Below are 22,395 nucleotides of genomic sequence, written 5' to 3' on the forward strand. Positions count from 1 at the left end.
TGTCAAGACAAAACAGAGGAAACGAACCAAAAACGGAAACACACTTTCAAAATAAAACAGGAAGGAACATACACATGACAAGACAAATGTGAAAACCCAACTCTTCAGACTCGCTCATAGAGGAGGAAAACTGCAGTTCAATGCGCCAGAAAACCACAAACAATATGCAGGTCACCATTACCAGCAGTAGAATTTGTATGATATGACACAGCGGACTGGAACCAGCAAGTTCTTATAGTAACTGCTTTGCAGATTGTTTGCAGCCTGGTGTCTTTAAAGGGCAAGTAATGTGGAAACCCAACTCTCCTGAGTTACTCACATGTAAGAGTTGTTGAAGACTTCCTCTCCAAGATGCAATAAGTCCCTCATCTTGATGATGTTTCAAAGTAATTTATTTATAAACTTTTCCCCCTTCTGAAATCCCGCAGAACGAGAGGTTACGAAAGCAGAGTCCATTATGATGTAATAATGGGTTCGCCCCTCCTGCAGCAGCGAAGAACACCCTGCTTCTTTCTTTTATACTGGTCCCTTGGATGTGGACACTTCCTGGATTCATGACGCTGCGTGACAAACATTGATGTTCGACAAAGCACTGCAGATTGGGCTTGGTTATGGTACACAAGATTTTATCTTGAGAAAAACAAAGTGTTTTTAGTGGGCGAGTGAGAGTGCGAGTGAGAGTTTTGTACAAACAGACACATACTGATGAGTACACAAGATGTCAGAGATCAATTCAAAAATCACTTAAATAAATACCTTAATCGCCCTTCAATGTCTCCTTGTCTTAATAAAGTTTGTTTAACCATGTTTAAAAGTCCAAGGGAAGCTGATTAAACATACAAAAGTAATTTCCAAAACATTGAGCTCATTGCTCTGCCATGGTAGAAGTCCTTAGATTTAAGTCTTGTGTCGTTAAAATGAACTGTAACATCTAAATTCAGCGTTGTCAGGAGTCCTAGAGGCAACAAAGCATATTCTAAGCTTCGGTTTCCAACCTTCAGTACGCAACTATACTGTACTGTATCTATTGATCTCGCGGCATAGCTGTGGTTGAAAAGGTTTTCAAAACAGCAGGAAGCTCCAAAGAAACGCTTTGACAGGGGACACTTCAATTCTGCATCGCAATATCCTTTGGGGCTTTTAAGGTATTTCTAAGGTCGGGAAGAGTGGACTTAGAGGACCGACTTATAAAGCATACACAGCCTGTTTGAGATGACTGGAAAAAGTGTCAGAGATTCATAAACAAAAACATCTTGACGCATCTGAGTCACTGGGAATCTCTCCCAGGAGACACCTAAGGCGGTGTAAGATACTTTTAAAAGAGGAATGTTTGGCCCTTTATAAGTAGAAGAATTACAGATATTGAGAAGGAATGACGTGGATATGCAAGAAGTTTTCTCAGTTTTAAGTTTGCATTTTTCATCTTTCTATCATGTTGACAAAAGTTGTGGATGATGGTTCAGTAGGTTTTAAAAAATCCACCCAAAAAGTTTGGGAGAATGTTAATGGAAACCTCCAGGCTCTTATCAGAAACCCATTTCTATCTGTTCCTGTCCTCTTCCAAATTCCCTCACTAAGTCCTATGTGATTTTCAGGAGCGTCAAGCTGCTTTCAAGAAGTGTGCTGAATATAAAGCATCTTGTTTGCACCCCAGCATTGTCTGACCTCTGGGCTCCCATCGATCTTTAAACGGTCCCCAGTGAACAAGTGAACACAGGTCTACTCTGGAGAGGTGGAATAATAAATGAGCCAGACACTGTTTAGAGGATCGAGATATTGCTGCAGAAAACAGTCAATGACAGAAGTCTTTCCCCATCAGGTGGATTTTTAGGTAAGTACAGCTTTCTAGGAAACTGTGCATAAAAGGAGCAATACTCATTAAAATAGCAGATGTTCATGAAAATATTTATGCTTAATATTAAGTTCACTTTTTTGAGCATTTTCATCTATTTTATAGTTACATAGTCATAGAAAGCAATAGATCCAGGTTGTATCTTAACACTCTTGAATTCCTATTTTTGATTGACATGGCAGAAATACATAATTTGGCCTGTATCCACAATTGTTCGCATTTCCTCTCCCTTCCACTAACATAAATATATATGTGATAAAGCTCGAGAACCCTCGTGTGCGGCTCATAAATTGCTGAAGGCAGCATGATAAGATGTTCAAGGTTGACTGCTTCTGCAGAGACCAGGGAAGCTTTTATTTATTTAAATTGCATCAAGCAAGCAAACTTATTTATAGAAGGTGGGTGCATTCATTCCAACCAACTTGTGAACCAAAACAACATACAGACCTCTTGGAAAGCAACAGATCGCAAAAATGAGTCATTTACAAGTTCAATGGGATTCAAGGATTTTATTAGATTTGGTAAAAACCCTTTATTTATTTATTTATTTTTAAAGGAAAGCAGCAATTTATTCTTCGGGCTACTTCTACTGTTACACTGAGGGGTCTCCAATACAGATTTGCATTTTATTACAGAATTAAATTGATCTTGGTTTCCAGTTAGTCTTCCTGTAGCTTCAATATGCACTCGTTCCGTACTGTGATGGAAATAAATGGAACAGCCGTCTCCAAACCTCTGCTACAACTGATTGATGGTCACCAAGGCAAGACTGTCGAGTAAAGAAAACTGCTTAAAAAATGACTAGAGAGAACATCATGTTGATCAATGTGATCTTCTGCTGCTTTAACATACATTTTTGTTGTAAGCTAAAATCACGTTTTGTAAAAAATAATTTAGTGATTTAAATTGGTTCTCAATATAAATAAAATAAAAAGCAGTTTAAATTATGAATCCATATAAATTGTTACCTTTTTCCATCGTGGCTGTTTCTTAATTTCTTCACGACTCCCCTGTTAATACAGGAGGACATTTATATGTTTTTATTCACAACAATGTTTCTTTTGTCTCCCAGTACCCTGTCAAGATCAAGTAGTCTTTTGACTAGTGCACATAGATACTGTAATATCTGAACCTAAATCTTTACACTTTAAAATCAATTTTAAAATTCAAATATTAACCTTTTTCGATCCTTCAAATTCCCATCCGCCTTGGTATGTCGCTATGCTACCAGTACCTGCTGTCCCACTGAGCTCATGTGACTTTTGTGTGGACCCAAGCTGTCAGAAACAGCTTGCTCTACAAGTCAAATGGTCAATCCTAGAAGCTCTGGGACATGATGTCATTTTTCATCCCCGACGCCACACCACACCACAGACTGTCTCGTTCTAAACCTCAGGGCTTATCCGTGGTAATATCACAGATGATGAGACAGCCTGTGATAGGATTTCCATACTTTTATTTGGGTCATGAGTTCAGCCCTTGGTGTGTTGATAATATCAAAGTCCCTTCATCATCCCTAAGTTATTGTCTTCTCAATGCATTCTAGGATGTAGACAAGAAACATGAAATAATCTATATGCTGGCAAAAGTATTTACCATTCATCTCAGGTCACTTTATTGCCGTTCTTCATCTGTGCACCAATGTTTTATCAGCGTATACAACAAGGCATCTGGCTTCGTCCCGGCTTTGTCTTCCCCATCGATACCCATTTAAATGTACACACTTTGAGTTCTCTGATCATTTACATTTATATTGCAGTTATCTACATATATATAGAGTCTACAACTTTTTGAAAAAAAAACATTAAAAAAGGTGGCAGCAGAATTCTTATTATTTCATCAGTTAATGTGGCACCTCAGTGCAACATCAAGTAAACATAGATGCTGACAACTGCTGTATTGTTATTGGAAAAAACCCTGACAAAAGCAAATATATGCAGGCAGATTGTGTGATTTAAAAAAAAAATCAAAGAAAACGTAGCTACAGTTGTTTTGAATGATTTTTTTCTAACTTTTTTAAACAGAAAAATGTGTAAACATTTCTGTACATACGAAATAACAAAACACCTAATAAACAAAGTAGCAGAATAAAAAATAAAAAACAAAACAAAACCCTGTAGTTCGAATAAGGAGTAGAAAGAAGAAAAGTTGTTTTTTAAATTTCCTACAGCTTTTTAGTTATTCTTTTGTTTAACCAGATATCCATAAAAAGTAAATATATATATATATATATATATATATAAACACTTTAACATAATATAGTGTAATATATTAACATTAAAAAAATGTATCCCTTTTTTAAACAGATTTATATTTGTACTTTGTTTTAATTATGTCTCTCCACAGCTGGATATACAAATGATTTTCATATTTCAATGAGCCTGAGGCTTCTTAAAGGTTTTATATCCCCCTCCCTTTCAATGAACATTCCCTGTATGCTTTTTGGCAATTGATTATTTCTTGCTTTGTACATTATTTTATAGCTGTTTTAAATTTGACCAGATCTGTACATTTCACAGTCAACATGTGTGCTTTTATGAAAAGCGGGTTTGTGTGATTTTGTGAAGTTTTAAATTAAAGAGTATTATATTTGTGAATCAATGAAAATAAATTATAATTAAACTTTCACTCCAGTTTAAAAAGTGTTTCATGAAATGTATTTAGGATACTTATCATTTCTGATACAACATCTGGTGAAGTCCGAGTTAGTGATGCTGTCGATGAGGCTTCATGAAACAGCTAATGAGGTATAATTAAATGGTGTATTAAGTGGACACTGTATCATGATACTTTATCAACTGTTCCATGAGGCCTCATGGATGGATGGATAAACTTAATTGATCCCTATAGATCTCCTTTGTTAAATTGTTTTTCCAGCACACAGCAACACAGATGATATATTAATAAAACAACAACAAGAACAAAGCGCAATAAAAAAAAGTGCAAGATGACACAATCTAAATATAAAGATAAAGAATATAGATCAAAGAAAAAGGATACAAAGACTAATCTAGAACAGAACATCATGATACTTTTACTCCACTCCTGCCCCCAAATTCTTAATTAAACAATCTAATAGCACGAGGAATGAACGAGTCCCTGAGTCTATTAGTGTTGCATCTGGAGCATTCGTGGAGTATTACCAGACACATTTCTCTGACATTTTTATATATTATAGAAAAAAATTATGACTATCACTATAAACCATGTAATGTATTTCCCCAACCTGATATGCATTGTCTTAAGCTTTGATTTGAAATGTGTCTTTTGGCGAGGAAATTGTTTTTTAAATATTTATTCAGCCCTAAATCGTGTCATGTTGAGGATATCCATATATGTAGCAGCGCGGATTTGTAATATAATTACATTTAAAGCACTAATAACACATTTTAAGGAATATATTTGGCAGCCAGTTTAAAACATGAAATCATCTTCATTAGAGATCAATATTTATTTGTAGAATATGAAACCTACTGACCTTTTTACCTTTCCGATTTATTTAACCATTGCCGTGGTTTCCCAAGTGTTAGATCTTAAGTATCTGAAGGATAGCAACGCCTTAATTTATTGGCAAGCTGTCAACACATGCTGACTTGAGGGGGTGTCGGATGGCATATAGGAATGTAATCGGGCTGCTCTGATCTTCAACAACCGTTAATATATCTGTTGCTTTTCTTCCCAAAATGTCTGCACCAAAGGTCTTTTCCTCCAGAGTCCTTTTGGTGTCTTTCGACCCTTCTTCAAATCTCCTAAAGGTCCCCTGTTTCATGTTCTTCACTTATCTTTGGTGCTAAAGCGTTAGATTGTCATCTTAAATGTGCACAGGAAATTAAAAAGTGAGGCCTTGTTGGCGTGTTTGTGCCTCAAGGTGGGCTCACAGAATGCGAGGAGGGATTTTCATCGAGAGCCTTCACTGTGAGCAAATGTCCTTGTACCTGCCTTAACTATTCATGGAACTTGTTAGAGCAATACGCACACTTATTAAACCAAGTGTTTGCCAGTGACTCATTTTCATTCAAACTTTTATTTCCTCCTCGGCGGATTTTTCCTTCTCCTTCCTTCAATAAATCTGTCTTTGACCCTATTTCCTTCCCCCCTTTTACTCTGCTTTGAACAATCAACTTTTCATTAATTCTGTTTTAAATGGGCATAAGGTAGTCTTTATGTGAGATGTCTGTTCCGAACGTGTGCAATAAAAGCTAGAAAAGCCCTCAGCCAGTGCACACAACATTCAAGCATTTAAATTGAACAAGTTTTATCTATATAGCTTATTACCTTTTAGCATTTAAAATGGCATTTAATACGAATTAAAAAGTCACATGAGCTCAGTGGGACAGCAGGTACTGGTAGCATAGCGACATACCAAGGCGGATGGGAATTTGAAGGATAGAAAAAGGTTAATATTTGAATTTTAAAATTGATTTTAAAAGTGTAAAGATTTAGGTTCAGATATTACAGTATCTATGTGCACTAGTCAAAAGACTACTTGAGCGGCTCTTAATTCTTGGAAAGATTATTGGAATCTGTGCATACATTTTCAATAACATCAGGGTAAGGGTATCATTATTTGTAATGGAATGCCAATAATATTAATGTTGACACCAAACACTCGGCTGTCTGCTGTCCACATCCTTCAACGAATCAATTACGAATACATATTAAATCATATATCGAAGTGTTCCAAACGAAAGTGACATTAAATATATTCAAATGAGCTGTTTGTGGCACGATTGATGTCTCAAAGGAAAAGGCAAAAAAAAAAAATGGGAATTATGCACACAGGCTCCCCCACAGGCAAGTTGCCTCTCGTCCTCCCTCTGCAATGCATGATAACCACAAATCACTCTGCTTCTATGGTGACTCCAGACTTGGGCCAAATGAGACCAAAGGCTCTGGGTAATGATCACGCTTGAACCCCACAGGCAAATGGCTCTTCTCTTGCTTTGAATAGAAAATCCTGTCAGCAGCCCTTCACATTATAAAAGAGAAGCCTTCAAGAACGAGAGGAGGAGGAATTGGCAGAAGTTGTGGTGGTTCTAATGAAAAGCATGGATTATTTATTTGCTTCGTGGTGGCATTTTGCATGTTTTGCCAAGCAGCTGCTGTGGGCTGAGCAACGCCGGAGTCTGGCTGATTGCCGTACACTGGCAGTATTGTGGACACATATGTTGTCTTCTGCTCACAGATGCTTTCGCTGCCACATGCCAGTGTTTCCCAGAGAGCTGCATTTTTGCCCATGTGGAAAATCCTTTAGTGTCTGCGTGTATTTTACAGGCACTGGTCCATTTAACAACTATTATTGTTGTCAGCAGTCTGCACTTAACCCTGAAGCACCAGTTTAATTTACAACCATCTCAAGGCCATAAGAGACAAAAATGTCTACTTAGCTAAGAGTGTTTGGAAAACATTTGGAAAATATCTTTTAAAGATTTACCTCAATGTCCAGAATTAATAAACCATTTATTTCCAATTAACCCGTCAATTTCATTAGTGTTACCTGCCGTCACAGAGGTTTTAGTTATTTTATTGGATTGAATATGACCACATTATTATTATTATTATCGTATTTGTTGTTTTTGTTAGGTATTTCATTTTGTATTTTTTATTTATTTTTCTTTTGTGGAATGGCTACATTTTATTGTTAGGGATTGTGTAGCGATGTGTAGGGTGTGTGTGTGTGTCCACCTGATATCAATGTCTTATCACCTCCCAAAAGAGAGAGCTCAACAAAACTCGTTGAAAATTAGCACGCAGAATACTGAACTCTCTGAATGTTTTTAGGGAGGATATATTGGTAAGACACTATATCGCTGTATTGACATAGCTTGTTGTTTTTTAACGATACTGTATCTATATTGGAAAGATACTTATTTTTTGGTTTCAAGTTCAATTATCTGTGTTTAAATAAAAATATAAAAGCTTTTATTCACAACTAACTTTCAGATATAAACTCAGTTTGTTAATTTTGTGTTGCAATAAAACTTTTATCAGATATATGGTGGCAGTCCTGTAAGAGTCTTCCAATGTCTAAGAACTAGAGGATACAGTCCAGCAGCCTTTGAAGCTGATGTCTGGACATATTTTGGTTTCAGAACAAATGAAAGCAGTAACGACTTTGTCAAGAGTCATGTGTGTTGTAAATTATGTAATGCCAAAGAAAAGTACTCGACAATACAACGGATATATCCTACAGTTCTACAATATATTGTCATATATTGCAATATATTGTATCGTCCCTGTATCGTATTATGTATTGCCAGATTATTGCCATTACACAAACCTAGTAATGCCCATAACCTGGCATGAATTTCTTTTTTGGTTTTGTATATACCCCTGGAAGTTTCATCAGCCTATCACCACCAGTATAAGCAAAAGAGAGAAAACGTATGCATGAGTAATAGATACCATTAGTTACAAAAATCATTAACATTGAGAATATTGTAATAATAGAATAACAATAATAGAACTGGTTGTCATGATTTAGCCTACTATATGAGAAGAGAAGGACAAATAGGAAAACATGTTATTTCAAATAACACAAGCTTGTATTTGTCCTGCTCTCGGATATGGCAATGTCATTCATATTTCACATTTAATTGGTATGAAAAACACACACATGGGCAAATGTGCTGTGCAAAACTTTATGCATTCCCACACACTTTCCCTTCTTAAATAAAAAATAAAGACAGTAGATCGAGGGCTGCACATTTTATATTCAGACTGATCTCCAGGAGTTGGACCCCATCAAGAGAAAGCACAATGGCAGTTGTGGTAAACCTCCCTTGAGGCTTTGTTGGAGGGAGGGCTCAGCAACACACCTCATAGAATATATCTAGGTGGAAGGAAAGAAAACCGAGTATTTCAAGTTGCTGAGGAAGCAGAAAAAGTAAACTGTTTTGTGGGTCTGAGTAGGCAGGGCGATATTAAGGTAGCTAACAACATAGGGTGTAACAAATTATCTTGCACTTTTATCGTTCATTACAGTTTCAGGTAAATATTTCCCCAATTTCTTCTACTGTTTTTTAACACCCTATTCATGTTGTATACCTTACAGTACCCCAACCTGTGTAACACCTTTTTTTATCTACAAAGCATGTTTTTTTGTTCTATCCTTTTTAGAACTGCTGCCTATTTAAAAGACCCATGAAAATGAGATAGTTCTGCACCATCTGTACGATTTGGTTGAAGGGCCAAGTCATGAATTACAGGAAATAAAGGAAGGGATGGGGAGTTTTAAAAGTGCTAGTGCAATGGCTTTTGGCCCAAACGCGTCTATTACTCTGCAGATACATCGTAGAAAAGTTCATGAAATGAGTGAGAATATATTAAATATTTAATCCTATTGCTTACGTTTGTCCCTCAAACACGACATCAAAATGAAGAGAGATAACATTAATGTAATTGCTAGAAGATGTCAATAATTTCTTGAAAAATAACTTTTTCTAGTCTTGGGTAAATTAGAAAAGAAAGAACCCCAAAGTTTCAAATATGAAGTGTTGTTGAGTTTTTTTTTTAATCAATGTTAATTTAAATTTACATAACCTCAACATTTCCTCTTCATTTTGAAACTTGTTGATCTTAAACTGCTTTTGCAACCCATTCGTATTTTTATTTACATCAGATACACGTAAGAATATTCAAGATAAATGTTTTACCAGGATAACGACAATAACCAGAAGCCATACAAACCAGCAAAGTACCTCGATACGTCTCAACCATATCTTAAAACAGCCTGCTATATTTGTAAAAATCGATCCAAGTGAAGGGATTTACCAAGTAAAATGGATTTCAAATGAACATTTGTCGTTTCAAAAATTGAAAGCACTGGAGGCAGACGGGGCCATTTTGAAATGAAACAGCAAATCCTCAGACACAGGGAGGAGAAGGATTTAAAATAGATGCTGGCGGGTTAAACCGCGAGGCACCTTAATAGATAGGCACTGCCGAAGACATGATCTGTTTTTAAATGATTTTGCCATTTGCTAAAACCTTACCACCCGTGCCTGTATGGCGGCTTAAATGTTGTAATTAGTCGCTGGTTTGTTAAAATATATCTCAGCAAGCTGAGGCTTACAGTGTTTTTTTTTGTTTTTTCTACACCAATGGTAGGATTATCAGGACATGAAAGGCCTCTATTTCTGATTAGACCTCATCGATTAAGGCTGAGGATGTTAATAAAGCTGGCTTTTATCTATCGCTTCCCCATTGTCTGCGGATCTAAGATTATGTCTTTATTTTCATGAATCTACGTGGTGAATGAAGTGCAACAACTATGAATGAATGAGTGCAGACAGAAGTTAAGAATTGTGGATGTTTATGGAGGATTTTAATTGTATACTTTGTTTAGTATACTTTAGTAACTTTAGTTAACCAGCAATTATATACTGTATTTAGGGGGGAAAAGCTACATCAGTAAACTTGATTAACAATTTGATTTTTTAAAGGTCAATTTTAAACTTAAGACCTTATTTGAAAAATCAATAGACTTTTGATTTGGATAAATAATTCCTCTTGTTTTAAGATAAGATATGAGAGGAAATTACTTCATCAATACAATAAATTCTCATGTCACAAAGCAATTAAAGATATTGTAAGCAATATTATATAGTAACGAATAATTTCCTTTAAAGAAAATATCTGCACTGGCAAAATGTTTTCAGATTTTGTTTGTTTCACTAATTTGGCTTTTCACTATTCCAAATTATTATTATTAACTATTATATTTTACCTTTAGGAACATTTAGGACATAATATGCACCACAAAAAGTAAAAACATCTGTCATTACACCTCTGTGCAAATTGTCAATAAGACTTCCGTGAACCAGTGAATGGAAACCGCCCTTCTTTTCAGTTTCACTTCATCCATCGATCAACCTTGACAAAGCCTTCAAGTCTCAGACACATATCACTTTTGAGAGCTGAATCAATAACTGAATTACTTATATGAAACCACACCACTAGAAATGATGAGGGCTTTCTCACAGCTGCGGAGCAACCACTCAACATTTTTAATCTTTTCAGTCTGCCATGGATCAGTCATCCTGAGAAAGAGGTGATAACATAGACGCGTTTTAATTAGCAGCAGAAGCCGCATAAGTCCGTTAGTGTGTTGTTGCTGTTTTGGTCCGGGATTTTCACAAGCGTTTGAAAAACAAGTTTTGAAATTTTGGGTTTGTAATCTACAGCATGATTGTCCAGCACTAATTCTTCACAGAGAGACAGTATACAGTTTTCACCCTTTCTTTATTTCATGATCCCGAAATGTTGTAAGGTTATACACGATCGATTTGAAGAACTGTCCAACCAGCTGAAAAAAGATCCAAGGTAGCCCAAGACTGCCTTTGAATTTAGGAGTGAAACAGTTCCCATGGAATAGCTTTGACTCGTATTGTTCCGGCAATGAAGGCAACTATGGATATAAAAGCATGTGCAGTTGAGCTGAGCAGAAGTTCTGTACTCTGGAAATGTATTTTGCCCTGTTACGTCTACATCAACAGAAGTTTAATTGTAATTAAATGTATTTCTTAATAGAATTGTTAAACATGTGCTCTAAATGAGTGTCCTTGCACAATTTTTCAGGAATTATTCAAAATGATTGTGAAACCGACTCTCTTACTCTTTCACTTATTTGAAGTTCTTGCCCTACTTACTTTTAGCAATTCTGCAATTCAATAAGGGTTGTGACCATGTGTTTTTATCTTTCATGTTATACAAACCTCTTTTCATACCATTTATATTTCCTAATTCAATCATTTATACTGATGTCATCATTTGGGAGTTTTCAAGGATTAACTATTGTCTCTTGTCCTAGTGAAGCTTTTCTGTGGAGGTCTTACCACAAAATTGAATTATCTTTAGAAAGAAAAACATTAGATAAAGGTGGTTATTAAATATTTGAAAGGTTGATTTGGCAGCACTGCACCAAAAGAGCTTAAAACCGCAGCTCTCTAAAGGAAACCACTACAAAGGAGAAAAAGAACACTCTTTAACCCTTTATTTATATTGACACTATTGATGTTGATCTACAGCCTGATGTTCAAACTAAACTCCTTTCATTTCCTTGAACAACACGCAAATAAATGGTTATATTTCAACCAATTTTTCTATTTCTAAACCCAACCATTTGAACGGAAACTTTTATAAATATAGGGAAATTTGTTCGGATTGAAGATCTGGCAAACAATCTTAATGCTGAGGAGTAAAAGTAAAAGCAACACTTTATTGTCTTCCTTGAGGGTAATTCTTTACCCTCAGACCTCAGTGGGAAATGAAAAAGTTTGTCGAAAACACAAGATAAACACAATGAGATCTTGAAATGTATTATGGTAAGTAATATGATTATGGTTCCACCCACATTCTGACCCTGATCGGACCTCTTTACTGGAGACTACGAAGCCCACACAGTGTTTCGTTTTAATTTGTAAAACCTAAAAATGATCATGTCATACATTCATGAAGATTAGCATCCAAAATTGTATTATGATCAGGATAATATCTCAGACCACTAACTTAAGGTAGAAAAATGCAATTATCCGATGAACTTAAAACTTGACCAAGCTACAATACTGATACAATACAACATTTATACAATTCTGTGTATGCTGAAGATGTAGGCGGACACTCTCTTTTCTGGTATGTTCCTTCGCTGGCATTTATTTTACAGGCTGGATTATGACTCACACACTCCTATAGTTTCCCGATGTTCACTGACCAATTTTAAGCCTGAATTACGCCTCGCTTTCTCAGGAGGAACTACAGTCACCTGGCTAAACCTCTTTGCTATCAGCAACCTCTCATGATTTCAATAGCAGCATCGGTTAAGACATATGAGCAAAGAAATGAGTCCGTACCATAATGGTCGTGGCAGGTCTCAACACGCCCACTGGGAACTGAGAACAGTAAAGGCTGACTCAAAAAGCATGTTCTGTCAAGTCAATTTATAATCCAGTAGCTGCGGATACTATAGATAGGAGAGAAGCCAAATTCTTGCAGTGAAGGTGTCAGGGTTTGCAGGTATTTTATCATCATGTTGCTGGTCAAGACATGTAGTGTTAACTGTCAAAACCAAACGTGATTTCATTGAGACTGAGTGTGACTTTATTTGAATGAATTATGACTACACGATTCTGCTAAAATGTGCAGTGTAATGATCTTGTAGTAAAAGTAGAGATAACAAAATATAATGCGGTGTAGGGGCCCTCCTGGAACATGCACAAAAAAGTTAATCCAGGGCTCCTGTAATTGTGTAGCACAAGAAAACTTTGGCTCTTTTTAACCAAGTTGGTTAGTGTGAACAACAACTATCAGTATTTGCCAAGTTCAACTATGCTGGTGATATTTTGCATTTATAGTATGTTTTAATACTTTTATAAAGTTGCAAATGCTAAATGCTTTGTAGGAATATGTCTGGTACATTTAATCACGTAGATCAACAACATATCAGAGCCAGCAGCGTGCCGTCGTTTCTTCATTTCTTTGGAAATGCTGTAAGCAATTTATAAATTACATCCCAGTGTCATATTGTTAAGTTCGGCCATTTTACACAATTATGTGACTGGACCGGCAAAAGTAGCGATAAAATAAGCGCAAAAAAACTCCAGGCTATAACGATAATTAACTAATAAGAACATATTTACAATTAGTGTAAACACATTAAGTTCTGACATTTAACACAAATATACCAGCAAACATTGCAATGAAATGCCTGCAAACCCCGTGTTCTCAGCTGAAAATGTAGGCAAGATGCCAAACAAACGAAAGACGCAAGTCATCATAGACTTTGGATTGGAGGCATCTCTAGATCACTCACCATTTTACTGGCACTTGCCGAAGGGGTGTTGTTCCATCACTCCACCCCTTTCAGAGATGCATGGCAGCTGCCAGTGCCGGTAGTTAGGCTCGGCCCTCCCTCTCGGTTCAAATATCCTAACCGTGGTCTGGTTGTAGCCAATTTCAACAATGTTTAGCAGAGATTATTTTCATTGTAAACATTAATTTATCAAGCATATTTTATATCTAAATTTCTATGACCTAAATCATTGTTTAATATTTCTCTGAAAGTTAAACCAGCAGAAAGAAATTACAAACTTCATTTAGGATAAGATTTTTTCCAGCAATTTCACCATTTTATTTAATTTCATTAATACACAATACATTTATTTTCAAAGTGAGAGCATTTGTTTTCTTTTTTGGGGGTATTATTTCTTAACCACAAGTTGTTGTTTTTTCTGTATAAAAAGGTCTGGTGTCTTACATTTTTCTACAAGATTACAGAAACATCACAAAGAGGATTTGAATCTTTCTGCCATTTAAAATTCACTTGGAGGCTCTTCATTAGTTCCACTTGCCTTGGCAAACAGCTCGCCCCTACAAACCTCACATGAGCAGGGCTGTTGCCCAATAAATACAGCATGCAGTCGCAGAAGCGCTTCGGCGGCTTTCACCACGACCAAGCCAGATGTCTCTCTTTGCCTTTGAAATAATTTCTGGTGACACAACATTTGAGTTTCATCCAACTGTCGTAACTGTTAGAGATGCTATAATGACAAGAGGGGAGAAAAGCTTGGTGCAAAATGAAGTGGGCGTACATCAGCAGGTGAGGTCAAAGAACATAAGACTAGACTTCACCAGGAAGGACGTCCAGGAAGTAAAGGTGACAGCAGATGTTTCACAAACACAACAGAAAGTAGCAGAACTCACATAGAGTTACAGAAGAAAGACTTAACTTTTAAACCTTCAACAAAACATTTAAATCAAGGCAAAATGAAGAGTTTTAATCATGTGGAATCCAAGTGTGAAACTCTTACACTGATGTTGAAGGAAAATTTATTATACAACCAATTTTGAAGAATCTGTAAATGAGTATTCCTCATTTTAATACGACCCATCAGAGTTGGTAATTAATCACACTTGATCTTGGTGTTGATGAGATGCTGAGGGGAAGAGTTTATCCTTCGAAATCCATCCTGATCCATCTGTCCAGCCTCCCCTTTTTGATCACTCTAATTCGCCATAAGCCTTTCAATGGGACTCAAGTCTGATCCAGCAGATTTCTCAGTTTTAACTTCATAATCATCTTCATCTTCCAGATGTTTGGCTTTCGATACTGGCCATAGGAAACCTTTCAAAAAGTGGCTTGATCGACCATATGCAGGTTTCAAAGGATTTTATGGCACCAATAACACAAGCACTTTTTAACAAGTTCAAGTTGTTTTATCGTCAAATAAACATGTATCAAGACATACAGCATAGATGAAATTGTCGTCCTCTCAGACCCACGATGCAAAACATGAAGACGGTTGAAAAGTAAATAAGACATTCAAGAGAATTAAATAATATAAATAAATAAAAATAAATAATCAACTAATGAAATGAATAATAAACAATACTTAAATAATAAACTAATAATATAATAATAACGAATATCAACAAAACAAAGAAAACAATATTTCATATACAAAGTGATACTTGTATGAGATAGCAAGGAAGTCTTTGCCCACTTTCTGATTGGTCTTTTTCAATTTTGGCTATAAGGAATGCTATTTTCGGCAATTCTAAGAACTATATTTAGATGGAGGACAATGACCGTCACTGGAATTTAAAGTCTTTGCCCGGACATGTTGTTAGAAGGCATCATCATGTTCTATAACCTGGAGAAAGTAAAGATGATCATGGTAAAGACCAACATTTATACACTATTGAAATGTAACTACAAGTAGGCCTGCATAGAAGTGGTTGTTTACAAAAACAAAGCTAGGGTAAAGTGGAGAAATTCAGGACCTTTCTCCTTCAGGCAGAAAGAATTGCCCACATAAATCACCTTTTAATGCTTTGGAGCTCCAGACATTGCTTCAAATAGCTTTGGCATTCAATGTCACATCAGTGACACTGTCCGCTTCTTTGCTTCCCAGTGACAGGGGAGCCAAACACCTTTGCCCCCGGAGCTTTCAAGCAAAGTTGATGGTCAACCTTTCCTCGGAAGGAAAACCGTTCGGGTCCACTGTACAGCAACTATGAGGAATTTAAATGCATTCTACAACTTGTTCGAGAACCAAAGTGTAAAACTCTCAACAAAGTTCACGGCAGGATGACAAATGGCATATGTAAGTATAAGTATAAGTAATTTATATTTGTAGAGCACTTTTCCAGACCAGAATCACAAAGCACTTAAACAATCAAAACAATATTCAATAAAATATATACTTAAAGGGTCAAGATAACACCAAGACAAACACAGGAGTCTCAGAAAATCAGGGAAAAGTCTGCACAAACAAAAATGTCTGAAGATGTTTCTTGAAGGAGTCAGTAGATCCTCAAACACAGCGGGAGAGGAAGATCGTTCTAAAGCTTAGGAGCAACGGTCTGGAAGTATTTCTCTCCTCTGGTCCAGAACAGACCTCAGAGCCCGAGCTGGGGTGTACTCCTGGATCAGATCACTCATGTAAGGAGGAGCTTGACCATGAATAGATCTGAAAGTAAGAGCCAGAATTTTAAAGTTGATCCTGAAAGAACCTGGCAGCCAGTGAAGAGTTTTACGGATCAGAGAAATGTGAGTTCTTCTACTAGAGCTGGTCACAATTCTCGCTGCAGAGATTTGTATCAACTGCAGGCGAGACAGCTTCTTCTTGTTACGACATTAAAAGAAAAATGTAAACTATAGTCAAGACTTGAAGACACAAACGCATGGATTATAATCTCCAGATCATGTTGTGACAACATTTCCTAAATTTAAAGATTTTTCTCCACCTAGATGTCTCCTTTTTTTGCCTGGTAAAACATGAATACGAAAATGACTTCCATTAAAAGCGGTCACAGTTTTCAGTGGCTGGTGTTGAACATTGCATCAACTTTTCTGACGACATAATGACGAAACTGCATACGTTCACTGAATCACATTATTGTTGGTTTCGCTTTGACTTTGGTCTTTCTTTCCATTGATGTAACAACAGCTACTTTATCGGTACAACACGATGCCCTGAAATATTATTTTTGAACTAAATAGAACATTAATCAATTGGCCATTTTCTTTGTCTTAAGCGCCACCTGTTGATTGTTGATGGATCATCCAGCTGTCAAATTAAATGACTGTGAAGATCACTAGATTAATTTAATGAAATATTCTAATTTCATCGACCGAAATTCACGACAGCCAATTAGGAATTACCCGTTACTACCGATTACCAGACAAACAATTTGGACCTGTGGCCATCCAATTATAACTCTAGTCCATCACGTTAAGTTAGTAAATTTAGACTTTTATGTGTTTTGGTGGTGAAGTTACGAAGTTATGAGTAATTTAAGGATACACTGCACAAACTTTTTTAAATCACAGATTTCCTTACTTAACGATTCTATCGATGTGCAACGTGACACTGACAAAAAAAAGGTCAGTTCTTTTATGGATTAAAATTGGTTCTATTTTCCCGGTGGAAAAAATAAGTGGCTCCAGGGTGAGTGTAGATCTACACTTGATTAAAAAAATCTTCATTTATCTATCAAGGAGACTTATTTCGGCATTGAGGAGTTACTTGAGTGGGTCGGGCTTCTTTACCTTAACCTGTCTTTCATGTCTCTCATTGGCTGTTTCCTCTTTCTTTAACCTGGCGCCTCCATCTTCAACATTTATCAAAGCTCCAAACGAAACACATTTGCTGAATAGAATTTGATACAACTTTTGTTTCTATTGAGGAAATCAAGATCCATAAGTGAGAAGAAAGCATCTTGGTAAGTTTATAATAATGTTACTTATCTATTATATATTATAATTATAATTATAATTATATTATACAAAATGATTGGAATAAACTGGAGGTTTTTAGTATCAGAAGTCAATTGAATGCAGGAAATACAAACCCACTCCCAAAATCGAGCAGCAGGAGTGAGACTTTACTGTCCTGAAGTCTCAAATATAACTCTAAATGTATTAGATCTATTTTTTAGATGTATTTTTGCCCTTTCACATCTTCACCTACAGCCATGAACTCTTCTGCAGCACCAAAATAACAGGATCAAGAGGCTTTAATGGGGTTTTCTAAAAAGAGAGTTTTACGACCAGAGACTGTGTAGAGTAGAGCTGCTACTTAGATGTGTGTAATGTATTCAATGGTGCAGGTTAAGAGATGTCATATCAATGTCTGAGGCTCCCCCTTATTTGGAGGTCGACTCAGACTTGATTCATTAAATGAGATGATATTCTGAAGGTGTCTCACAGTCAAAGATTTTTGATGCCAATACAAGGTCACATGATATGTTGTAACATTATTGCATTTTAGCAAAATGTTTTTAGTTTTAACAAACACTGCTAGCTACCAGTTTAACTGTTGTAAGCTATTTGTTTTTGTTGCCATTGGATATTATCCAATTGAACAGGGTCGATCTCAAATAATGTTTTAACAGTCATTCATTTGGGATTCACCAAGTACTGTCCTTTTTTCTATATTAATTTGAAAAAAAAGGAGCCATGCAGTACTAAGAAGCTCAAACCAAAGTTAACATTTAGAATCCAGGCAGAATTTTAAAACTTTTTTTTCATTACCACAAACCATTACCTTTAATCGCTACTGAATATGCATGATTCAATTACGAAAGTATCTTCATTACGTAAGTAAGTAAGTATATGATAAAGACCAGCAAATCAATGTTACCGTCCATCATATGTATTTAAAAAATGTATTTTTTTTTTTAAATAATTTGTTAATAATAATGTTAACACAAAAAAAAAGCCTGGAAACAATTGTTTTATCACTTGTGTTGCTTTTGGGTCAAGGTGTACTTCTGGCTTGCAGAAGCAGTTGCGGAGGTTGTTCATCTTGATCCAAAAGCAACACAAGGGATAAAACTATGACATTTATTTTCGGGTCACCTTGACCCTGAAATAACACAAGGGTCAATTGATATCAAGTTTAAGTATTGATGATGTGGTTTTTTTTGTAGATTTCCAATTTTTTTGTCAGAAATATGTTGGCCCTTTGCCGTTTTTGGCGGATTTTGAAAAACCAAAAAAGGAAAATATGACATAATAATAAAATATTGACTGTTCTGTAATTAGTTCCATTTATACATTTCGAGTTTGAAGCCCAATGATAAGGTCACCAGGCCTGTCACAGGATAAACAGTAGTGATGCATTGATGAGGCCTCATGAAACAGCCGATGAGGTTCACAATACAGTGGTTTTCATCTTGAAAAGGCCACTAGATGGCACTGCTTTTTAATAATTGGCTCTGATGTACTTATTCAATGAGGCCTCATCAAGCCATCACTGGTAAACAACCTATAAACTTGTATGGCATAAATCACAAGGTGTATCGTTTCCATTGCAAATATATTTACAACATGTTTTTGTGTTATTATTTCAATATAAAATGTTCCTGACTGGATTTAAAAAAAGGGATTAGGATACTTGCTCGGAAGTCTGACAATATTCCCGGAGGGCTATTTGAAATCAAACAAAATGAACAAGTACTCTCCTCTTGAGAACCGAATATTGACCAATTCCACAATTGAAAACAGATCCACACACGAGGGAGGATGTGTGCCACAGGTGCAGCACAAGAGCCATGATGCATCCAGAGACACACACACCATCTTCCAGCCACTCTCAGATCCTGAAGTGGCCTGGAGAGCAATCCAGGCTCAGGATGAGAGGCTGACAGGCCAGATTGACCTTGTCTGGAATAACAGGTTGGGCAGGATAGATGGCAGAAAGGTGAACATCGCTCTCTAAGGCTTTGGCAGATATAGGAGTGATGACTTCCTCCCACACTGTCTCCGGTGCAGCAAGTGGCTGTTGTGAGGCTTTAACCATGCTCATTCAAGAGAGTCAGAGAGGTGTTTGCTACCAAACGCAGCAGGATCATATATCAGATTGATGTCATTCTTTGACCCGAGGGCGGAGAACCCAGTGATATCAGACGGAAAGGTTACAAGCTTAGTTTCAGTAGAAGCTCTAGACTTGAGCAGTTATTATCACCGACTGAAATAGATAATCTTTACGGAAGTCCTTACTACTTTTCTGTAATGATCATACTTTCTATAAACCTGCAGGCAGCGCGACATCATTAACCACATTTTTATGTTATTTTAAGAAAACCACTGCCATACTGCATCAGCTCATACCTCAGCCAAGGAGCTCCCCTGCCATCTTTTTGACACATGGAGTATATCAAAGGATCTAGTTTTTGTTAGCTCACGTCAAAACAAAGTAGAATTATGACTTAGTAATCCTCATAGAAGATGCCATTAGAATTGTCTGACAACTTTTATTTGATTTTATTTTTTCCCCCCTTTTCTGTTCATCATTTTGGCGAGCAAAACAAATTGAGTGAATATTAAGATAAAATAAAGAAAATAGTCTCAGATTTTTGGGAATAAAAGGTGAAAGAATGTAAAAAAAAGTTTATTTAATACATTCATTAGATGAATAAACTCGTTATCTAATTCCTTTTTTTTTTGCTACCAACATTTTTTTTAAAATCTTATTTCAGTTCTTTATCCTTTTCTTTTGGCTTGACGGTCCTTCACAACAGTCAAATAATATAATATGAGCCCTGAGGAAATTGAATTGCCCACCTCTGGTTTAGTTCTTCGGATAGGGTATGAGAGGTGCAGCAGCAGTTAGAAACCATACAAGTTAATGATAAAAACCTTCCTAAATTACCAGCGACACCACCAAAATTTGATCATGCAGTCAATGTCATATTACCAACATTTACGAATACATATAAATACAATGTGTTTAGGACATTTATTATCCTAAAGGCCCACATATGCTGTGACTGTGTGACGGGCCGTCAAACAAAACAAAACAAAATTCACATGATGATGCCAAAAACCTGTGGGGAATTTGGGAGTTAAAAAAACGGTGTCTTACGTGGCTAAAATTGTAATTTGATTTTTAATTAATTAATTAATATGTAATATAGCATGAAAATACTTAGAATTAAGAAAACTGCAAAATAAAAGCACTAGACATCAAATTGGTAAAAAATGTAGTCCTACAAACAACAAAGATTATAGGGTTGTTTTTAGAAATGGAAGTAGTAATGAATAACAGAAATGTTAAGGTTTTCTGCTTGGTTAGTCTTCGAGTTTATTCAGACCTTAGTTGGGCTGACAAATACAGTCATATTTGGCGCTAAGGATGCGATTGTCCCTTGTCTGAAGTGAGACAGACAGTCACCAGTTAAATTTTTGTAGTTTTTGTTAAAATGTTCTTTTCATAAAGAGGCGTTTGACATTTCAAGAGAACACAAACAAGATCCTGGACTTTATAGATGTATTGTTTCTTCTTTTTAATGTTACTCCACTGATTTACTTTAGTGACTGATTCAAGTGAGATTATTTAGACTCAGATGAGTCAGAGGATCATTTCAGGCTAACTTTTACTTGGGATAAGAAATATATCCCATTATAAGGTCTCACATATTCTTCTGATTTCAACAATCAACTCTAAGTAAAGTGAAAAAAGAGGCTGAAGTCGCACATCTGATGCCTCACATACGCCTCAGCTGGCGTTTTAGTTATTCACTGAACCACAATGCTGAAGTGAGAGGACAGATCTGTATCACAAAATTCAATTACACTAAGAGGGAAAGGAGATTTGGAGTAGATGTTGAAAAACAGCAGATAAAGAGTGTCCGTTGATAATAGCTGATAATATTTGTGTGCAGTTAGCACACACTTGGGAATCTGTGTATCCTGTATCATTTATCTACCTTGTTGCACCATAAAACCCACAGAAAAAAGGTTTGAAATTCAAAAACCCAAACAGAAGCGACTTTGGCATGTGGTGATTTTATAATCTGTCATGAATTAAAATTAGCTTTAAGTATCATTAGGAATAAATAACAATGAATAATGACATGGAAGAGAACAGGACTTGAACTGGGTAACTGAGCTTAAAATATATTATTAAAATGTAAAAGATTATACAGTTCCTTACTCGTTACTTCAAGACTTTCTGAAATAATGTGTACAGGCGCCTTTTGCAGATCTGGACTGTAAGACAAACACAACCAATCGACTGAATTTGTGACTATTTACGGTAGTCCGTCCATCCATCCATTCATCTATCTATCTATCTATCTATCTATCTATCTATCTATCTATCTATCTATCTATCTATCTATCTATCTATCTATCTATCTATCTATCTATCTATCTATCTATCTATCTATCTATCTATCTATCTATCTATCTATCTATCTATCTATCTATCTATCTATCTATCTATCTATCTATCTATCTATCTATCTATCTATCTATCTATCTATCTATCTATCTATCTATCTATCTATCTATCTATATATCTATCTTTCTATCTATCTATCTATCTATCTATCTATCTATCTATCTATCTATGTCATTTTATTCAGAGTAGGTAGCAACCTTTGTTTAAAATGTGAGTGAAAGGTTCAGTGGAATGGTTAAAGCTAGAGACCTCCATCTATTGGGCTCTAAAAATAAGGACACAGCTTCATGAAGCTTCATCAATACATAACCACTTACCCCCTCCGTAAAAGATCAGTGGCTACTGAGCGTTTGC

Source organism: Callionymus lyra, chromosome 4, assembly GCF_982586985.1.
Source record: "Callionymus lyra chromosome 4, fCalLyr1.hap1.1, whole genome shotgun sequence".
Taxonomy (NCBI): Eukaryota; Metazoa; Chordata; class Actinopteri; order Syngnathiformes; family Callionymidae; genus Callionymus; species Callionymus lyra.